The 9,347-nt window shown below is 41.7% G+C and overlaps 1 protein-coding gene across 1 annotated transcript in view; it reads left to right on the top strand.

The window, feature by feature from the left end:
* The first annotated feature begins 7,618 nt into the window (after positions 1-7,618).
* Positions 7,619-9,347, top strand: part of LOC308693185 (cell adhesion molecule 2-like) — a 31,001-nt gene continuing 29,272 nt past the window's right edge. Inside the window, exon 1 of the mRNA XM_081369978.1 lies at positions 7,619-7,654. The gene's annotated coding sequence lies outside the window, so the exon portion shown is untranslated. The remainder of the gene's footprint in view (positions 7,655-9,347) is intronic.

Raw genomic sequence — 9,347 nt, 5'->3', positions numbered from 1 at the left:
AGATGCTTTTACTGCCTCCGAGTTCTTTCTGAATCCAGTGGGTTCCTCCTGGCCCTGATAGCAGTTTTGGCTCTTCTCTCTCAATTCTGCGAGGTAAGACTAAAGCCTTTTGTGCTTTAGGGTGATCAGTCCGTCAATACGCTTTCTCAGGGCCAGAAGAAACCTCATGGTTCGCACTTCTGACACCAACTTGTTGAGGCAAAAACAAGTAACTAACAAAATAGCATCAGGCATAAGAGACATCAGGATTCAAATTGTCCTTAAAAGATATTTATTCTTGCAAGAATGTTCCCAGTCCATCCACAGTCCAGCTGCAGGTGGAGTGAGACCCAGAGCAGAGGTTGGCCAGCATTTTTATAGTGTTATCTCTTGTCACCCTTCACAGCACAAGGAACAAAAGGGACCCCCCTTGACCCCTCTTGACCCCTCCCCAGCACGGGAATCTCCTTACCTCTGAAATCTCACACACACACACCCTGCAGCTGTATCAATATCATAAAAGAAACTCAAAATACAGCCAAAGAACGCATGGCATTCGTTTGTTAAATCGTTGAAAATAAAATACAAAGAAAAGATGAATTTTTCCACAACATTTCCTCCTCTTTATCATTCTCTGATAAACAACATAGAAAAATTCACTCTTGTTTTCTAATCAAACCCATTATACTATTAAATCTTTAAGAATAGAATTAATTCAAGTCTTAATTCAAGAACAGTTATACCCTTCATGTATATCAATACTAAGCCCTAATTTGATTCAATCAAATAAAATCGCAAAACTTTTCTTCAACCATTAATTGGTCAACATTTTCTCCAGATATGTTGATCATCTCGTTGCCTCATGGACGTTCCATCTTCACCAATATGACACTTTGCATGCCGTAGAGAGGATTTTTTCCAACGTTGGCAGGGGAGATTTGTTTCTAGCACATATCATTGATCCCCTACTTTATTCTTTGCGCTGGCGTGTGAGGTTGTTGATGTTGGTTGGTATAGTTTAGGTCAGATGCTCGGACCCAGGTCTAACATCCTTCAATCATTTTCAAATCCTTACAAGATTTTCCCTTAGATCACGATCGCACCCCCACTGGAATGAGTCATTTACTGTCTACTGTCACCTGCGAATGGAGGCCTTTTGTTATTTTGTTTAGTGGGGGCTGTAGGAGATAGCTTTTGAATAGAACACTATAAGGAGCTGGTCAACCTCTGCTCTGGGTCTCACTCCACCTGCAGCTGGACTGTGGATGGACTGGGAACATTCTTGCAAGAATAAATATCTTTTAAGGACAATTTGAATCCTGATGTCTCTTATGCCTGATGCTATTTTGTTAGTTACTTGTTTTTGCCTCAACAATGACTTTTTTTTTTACTGGTGCCTTTTCTGTTCGTATATTTTGTATTTTCACATTATTCCATTGCTAGTGAGAAACAGCTGATTGAAGTTATGCAAATATGGGACAATGTGGCATTCCACTATTCCCGTCTAGTCACAGTCTGGTTTGACGCCCATCAGAGGATGATGTCCATTTTCCTTGCCCCTTACTTCCCTTTCCTCAACCCCATTGAGGAGTTTTCTCAGCCTGGAGATGAAAGGTTTTTGACCATCGTCCACAGGACCAAATGTCCCTCCTGTATGCAAAAGATGCTGCATACCAAACATCACAGCTGAACACTACCAGGATAAGGCAAGCCAAAAGATTCTTCCCAAGATGCCTTGCCAGGGAAGATATCAGGTGTGATGTGGATGAGAACGTGGACAAATGCAGAAGACCGCACAGATTAGAAGATGGCCTTTTCTGTTTGTATATTTTGTATTTTCACATACAGTAATACTGTTAATGGCAGCTATATTGCATATTTTTGTTATCTTGCAGAAATGTCCTGTTGCAAATAAAGCCGTTACTGCAGCAATTCTGTCTCTGTCTTCTTTTTTCATAAACCATACATTCTATAAAGCTATAAGAAGGGTCATTTACAGTTTTTTTCAGTCGCTAACAAGCGTTTGTCCAACCAGTTGTCACATTTTCAAAACTCTAAACACAATTAGCACAGCATCAGCCTTTTGTGGCCATACCATTCACACATTTCATGTCGTTTTCACACAATATGCAGTCAGTGAACACATTTCCACAATGCTTACATTTTCTTACAGTTTTTGCCCGTTGCTTGAATACATTTTGCAAAACTTCGCTCATTGTGCCAAAACTCTACACACAAGTAAACATGACACAAAACTGGGAAATATACCATTCACATCTGTGTCAAATTGAAACTCTACTATCAAAACCTAAACTCTGCTATCAAAACCTAACATTCATTTGTCAAAATGTAACTCTGATGACAAAATGACACATACTTGCATCATACATGTATGCATACACTTTCAGAGCAGGGGGAACACACTAGTCTACTTTATATAAAACACTGCAGTCTTTGATTTTCACTGTTTATTCAGAAGGCATATTTTCAGGAGGCACATTTTCAAACAACCCAAAATTGTGCAAAAAAAACAATTTTGTCCACATTTGCCCTTTGGCCAATTACATTACGACCCCTTCGTCTTGTTTTGCTCAGGTCGAATTCAGCTTCATCAATGAAAATGAATTCATGAGGCTGTGCAGCTCCATCCATGGCCAAGATTCTCTGTAACAAAAAAAAAAACATATTACTGTACTACAGTGCTACACATACAGAACCCTCACCCCATCACACAGGTACCCGTGTAGCTCTCCGAATGGATCCATGTGGTACTGATATGGTACATGTTCAGCTGCTACTGGATTTCACCAATACTGTATTGTAAATGTAAAGGACAGTTACACTTACCCGTATATATTCAGCTCGAAGTCCTTTGACCCTGACACGGTTCCTCTCAAATGGGAACCTGTAGAGCTGCTTCATGGTGATGTTGTGTTTTCCCAAGATGCGTCTGATGGTGGTGATGCTCACATGGTTTATGTTGTTGAACATTTGCCTGTCTGCAAGTATTTTCTGTAGTAGCTGGTGGAGACTGATGGCATTGTCTGCCCTCACTAGGTCCACAACGTCAAGTTCCTGCTGTTGTGTGAACAGGCGTTGGCGTCTTCCCCCAGAAGGTCTTTTAGTCATTCTAGAGAAATACAACCACAAATTGTCCTCGGTTTGCTTCTTTTTCTTACAGTACTTTACTGTATATACTGTATCATCCACTGTACTGAAACATCTCAATATAAGTAATCATGTTTCACAAAAACTACCACTTTGGCTGCAAAAGGAGCATTAGCACCCTGCAATACCCTGTTGTTTTACATGATGTGGTAATGTGATATACTGTAGTACAGTGCTGTAAATACCATCTGAGTAGAGTAGAAGGTAGAGAGGTGAAGACATACCTGTTTTCTAGTCAGAATGTTCTTACAGATGCCACTGTGAAGCGGCTTAGATGTGGGTGGACTCTCTGCCCAGCTTCCCTCATAGTCAGGCCATGGTTGATGACATGGTCCACCAAAGTTGCTCTTATATCATCAGAAATAGGTGGGTGCATGGCCTCTTTGACCTTGACCTTGTCCTCTTCGTCCTCCACGTCCTCCTCGCCCTCCTCATCCTCCTCATCCTCCTCGTCCTTCTCATCCTCCTCATCCTCCTCATCCTCCTCGCCCTCCTCATCCTCCTCATCCTCCTCATCCTCCTCGTCCTTCTCATCCTCCTCATCATCCTCGTCCTCCTCATCCTCCACATCTTCCTCTTGCTCTCCCTCCATCCATGCTTGCAAAGTTCTTGAAATGGCTAAACTGAGGGCTTTTTGTAGCTGGCTGATTGGTGTTCAGTTTTGCAAGTAAGTGTCTTCATGTGTGTATTTGAGTGGTTGCAATTACCCGATGTGTTTTGTATTTTGGATACATGTGTTTTCCAAATGGCACCCTGAGATTTCATTTTTGAACGAAGTGTCTTATGTATGAAATAGAGTGTAGTATGCAGGACCAAGTGTGTTACATAAAGGAGTAAGTGTGTTGCAGAATTGCAACTAGAGTGCAAAGCAGCGCTTTTGTTTAAGGTATGGGTACATCTGTTTGAGGTACGGTAACAAAAGCTTCAAGTTGTGTTACTTTAGTCTAAGCATGGGTCTATAGTGTTCAAGCAACGGGCAAAAACTGTAAGAGTTTAGGAAACTTGTTAAATGTATTGAAAAAACTGTCATAGCGATTGTAAAAAACTGTATAGTTTTGAGAATACGAGGATTAGTTTCAAGAAATGTGTTTACAGTTTTTCTCGATTGCTTAAACACTATAACCAGGCTTTTGAACTAAAATTTCAAAAACATAACGCCATTTATCAAAAAGCACACCCATTTCACTAAACTATAAACACTATTCCCTGTTTTGACACATGAGTCAGATTTGTTGAACTGTCACTGCAAAACTCTACACACAAATCCCTTAATTTCTCATTGCTTAGACCATGTTGTCATTTACAAAAGCATAGCATTCAATATTGTTCACTCAAGTCAGCACAGCTTCAGCTCAGTTAGCACACAATTACCCAGGTGGAAACACTAGGAGTCAAAATTTTACACACATCAATCAGATCCTCAATAGATATATAAAAGGGCCCAAATCAGTTTATTGCATTTTGGAACAATGGATCCAGAAAGACATGAAGGAAGAGGGATAAGAATGAGGAGTAAGGGCAAGGACAAGAAGACAAGCAGTCTCAAGATGAAATTCAATCCACTCTAGTTGCCCATGTCTTTGTCAATGGTATGACTATGAGGGAGGCTGGGCTACGAGTAAGGCCAAATTTGAGTCACTTTACCATTACCTCGAGAACCTTCAGAGAGGTGTGGTGGCAAACAAAATTATATCACTGAATAAGAGACAAACATTTCCAATAGTCTTTGATGAGGTTTATTTTCTTGCAAAAAAAGGCCAGCAGTCGTACAGTCACACAGAGTGACACAGAGTGTGACAGTGAAGGGAGGGCATCCTTTTCCTTTATAGTCTTGACTCCCAGAATGTTATCTTTCTTTATGATGATATTTCAACCATATTTGGAACATTCTTAGACATGTCCATCATATTGTATCCTTGAGTGGAGGCCCTCCTGTTACGTCCCAACACTCTTTACCATTCCAATACAATTCGAATTCCATATTAGAATATGATTTGTGTGTGCTCTTTTACTGTCATATGATGGTCACACACATCTTACTGTATATATATATATATATATATATATATATATATATATATATATATATATATATATATATATATATATATATATATATATATATATATAAAATAGAGGAGAGAGTAAAAAAACAAAAAAGAGTAAAACAGGAAAAAAAATGTTTTTGTGTGTGTGTGTGTTTTCTGTGTATGAATAAAAATGTGCCAATGTATCCACTGGTTGTGTCTTTTGTGTTCATCAAGTGAAAAGGTTTGTGAGGGGGGAACCAAGGGCTTGTGTGTCCTGTCTGAGAGCAAAGTTTGGTTTTTCAGCAAGAGTGAATGGTTTTGAGTGTAGAGCTTCATTTTGACCTGAAAATAGGATGTTTGGGGAATTGGGTGAGACGTTATGGATTTGTGTTTACAGTTTTGGGAATACGAGGCATAGTTTCAAGAAATGTGTTTAAGCAATCCAGAAAAACTGTAAGCAATCAAGAAAAACTGTAACAATAATTCAATGTCATCAGAATACAAATGAGAAAAGAACAATGAGTTAAAAACTAAAATAAATAAATAAAAATGATAGAGAATTACATGAGGGAAAGATAGCCTACTAATCTATACATCAGTTACACTGTACAAATTTTTTCATGTAATGTTTAAATTTTCATAAAGGAAAGTTTCATAAGAAATGTTAGGTAATGTAGGTTAAAGTTGAGACACTCACACAGATATATAACAAGCTTTTTTGTAAAAAATAATATATTTATTTGCAACCGTTATGTTACGTAAGTGCGTTCCAAACGGCTACATAATGGCACACTAGTGTCCTGCTCACTAGTAAGTCCCACTTCAAGAGCTCTACCGTCTGCCCTTCGAAGGGAGCAGGACATAGGGATGCTCATGAGTAATAAGCATTCGTCACTTATTTGGTTCCCCTTGAAACATTTCTGTTGTGGTCTATGCTATTTGCAGCTATTTCTGTATTTGGTTGTGTTGTGAACTTTTGCAGCGCGTTTCTGTATTTGGTTGTGTTATTTGGAGCACACGTGTGTTGTGAAACTGATGAAGATGTTTTTTTACTGTTCTCAATTGTGACCCTGGATCACAAAACCAGTCACAAGTCGCACGGGTATATTTGAATAGCCAACAATACATTGTACGGGTTAAAATTATTGATTTTTCTTTTAAGCCAAAGATCATTAGGATATTAAGTAAAGATCATGTTCCATGAAGATATTTTGTAAATTTCCTCCCGTAAATATAAAAAAAAACATTTATTTTTGTGAGTGAATGCAGCACAGTCGTGAATATAAATGGACAACTTTAAAGGAGATTTTTTCAATGTTTCGATTTTTTTGCACCCTCAGATTCCAGATTTTCAAATAGTTGTATCTCAGCCAAATATGTTCTATCCAAACATCAATGGAAAGCTTATTTATTCAGCTTTCATATGATGTATAAATCTCAATCTTTTAAAAAAATACCCATGGTTTTGTGGTCCAGGGTCACATTTGCTAAAACACAATTTCTGAAACCTCTAAAGCACTAGTGAAAGTGCAGAATTTTCACTTGCAAAGTGAAACTTTCGCCTCAAAACAGTTTTACCTGTGTTCAAAATCAAACTCTGCTCTCAAATCATAAGCAAAGTGATCAAAATGATATACACTATCAAGCAGTCAGTAAATAATACACCAGAAAATAGAAAACACATTGTTCAAAACATATAGTTCTTGAAAGATATCTATGGACTACTATTCTGTTTGTAGACTTACCCGTGACATCTTACTGTACCATCGAAAAGTTCAGGGAGAAGTACATTTTTAATCTCAAAACAAATTTAATATTTTTCCGTCATTGTCTTTTGATGAACGGAAACATGTTCTATCATAGTAGCTCAAAATTTATCAGAAATTACTACTCTGCTTTGCTCTTTGCAATTTTCTTTTGTTCTTCCTCTTCTTGTTCCCCTATTTTTACAGTACTGTACCCTGCATCTCACGAACTTGTCCTTTGTCTCTGTGATACTGTAATTCTTGTTCTTTGTTGATATGAACCTGCAACCAGTCAGAATCTATTGAGCAGTCAGTACTGTTAACAAATGGAAAGCACAATGTTCAGGGCCATACAATTTGTTCATTGTACATGTAGCACCCTGCTAAATTTATCTAATGTTTATTTTGTGTTCTGTTAACAAATACAGTATCTTGAAATATGGGCCAGTTCAATTGCCCTGGTGTGAAATACATTTTTTGTATTATTACGCGTGTTAATTCAGTTATAAATAGAGATGTTAAAATATTATTTTTCTTTTGAGAGTAACCTTTGAACCCTCTGTCACTTTATTTCGTATTGGATGGCCAGGTGTCAGTTTCATTAGTTATCCAATCAGTTCCATCCATAGAGCAGTGTAACAGCCTACCGGATTGTTGAGGGGGCGGGACTAAAGACCGAGCGGGGAAAAAAAGTTCGAGAAAAAAAGCCTGAGAGATCGCTGCGAGCTAGCTGTAAGTTCTGTGTGATTTATACATTGCTGTTCATCGATGTTGAGAACCAGTGGGGTATTCTGCTTGAGTTTTGTGAAGGTGCTACACTGTTAAAACGGGAAAGTGAGTGTTAGCTTGGAGCTGTTTGAATCTACAACGGAGATTCGGATGAAGTGAAACTACTGCTTGCTTAGCATGTGTGAACTGATAGCCACGTGTGAACTGCGACGCGCATAGCCACGTGTGAACTGCCTGAAATCCAATTTGCCACCGAGTTCTGAGTGAGTATGTGAACTAAAATGAACTTGAAAAAGATATCATGAAGCTCATTCGTTTTTTTTGTGGACTGTTGGCTAGTGTGCATCAGAGACTGCCATCCATGTTGCTGCAATAGATGTGCTCGGGATTCGTGCTGCAGGCCAGAGATGTCTGTGGTTCTCTTACGAGAGGTTCTCTCGTATTGCGTAGTTGCTTACGCTACGGGAAAGCCTTTCTTTCTCGAGATACTGAAGCCAAAAATTATCCTTAATTTTTATAATCTTGTCAACGCAGTGCGGCAGCCTGCAGACCTAGGGCAAGCTAACTAGCGTGCCCATTGGCTGCCCTGCGGCAACTGCAGCAGCCTACCGCTGAGCCCTTGGCGTGACGTCACGACCAATGAGCGCGCTTGGCGCGCTTAATGCGTCACAGCCCGCGAAAAGGGGTGTGGCTTAGCGTATGTAAACAGGGCTCGGAGGCTGCTTCTCTGATTTCTGTCTTTTCAGCGAAGCTCTTCGCATCGCTGCTCTCTGAGGAAGCCGCCGTCGAAACAAGCGACCAGCACGCCGAGGATCTCAGCCTGAGGACGCCGGCCGCCTTCGCCGCCTTCAGCTTTCCCTGCCTGCTTCGCTATCCGGCGATCATATCCTTTACTGCTCTGTGTTGTATGTGTTTGTGTGTTCGCCCCGCGACACACTTTTGCATCTAAAAGAGCGCGAGGCGTTGTTGCAAATGCCTCGCTCATCCTGTGGCTCGTGCAGAGCCCCGCTCAGCGATGGAGACCGCCACGTGGTTTGCGCTCTCTGCCTGGGCTTCGACCACGCAGCCTGCGCCCTCTCCTCGGGCGGCTGCGAACAGTGTGAGGACTTGCCGATGTCGACCCTGCGGGCTCGACTCGCCATGTTTGACGATCCTCCACCTTCCCCGGCTGCCTCTTCAGGGCCGCGTAAGAAGAAACGCCGCTCTCAAAGGCCTCCCGAGCCGGTGGTTATAGCTGAGCGCTCGCCGGAGCCCCTCCCGCGAGCCTCGCTTTCTCCTTCTCCCCCGCCCTTCACCGACGCGCAGCGGCCGGCTACTGCCCGCACTGCCGTCGCCTCAGGGGATGAAGCAGATGACGCCGCTGACAGCTGCTCTCTGCTTGCTTCGGACAGCGAGGAGTGGTCGGGCTCTCACCGCTCCGCCTCCTCGACTCCTGAGTCTGGCAGGTCCCGCTCCAGTGTCGACGCGGAGCTTTTCCGCCTCCTCACCAAAGCGGTCGACCGACTGGGATTGGACTGGTCCCCACCCAAGGAGCCCGCGCCTAACCGACTCGACGGGTGTTTTCTGCCTAGCCGCCGCCAAGCGCCAGCCTCTAGGTCAGCACCCTTCCTGCCTGAGCTCCACCAGGAGCTATCGAAGTCGTGGAACGCGCCCTTCTCCGCTAGACTCCGCTCGTCTGTCTCCTCGGCTCTCTCCC

Source organism: Scardinius erythrophthalmus (assembly GCF_964197995.2).
Source record: "Scardinius erythrophthalmus genome assembly, chromosome: 7".
NCBI lineage: Eukaryota > Metazoa > Chordata > Actinopteri > Cypriniformes > Leuciscidae > Scardinius > Scardinius erythrophthalmus.
Note: the sequence above shows the minus strand (reverse complement) of the source record. Positions and strands in the feature narration are given on the sequence as shown.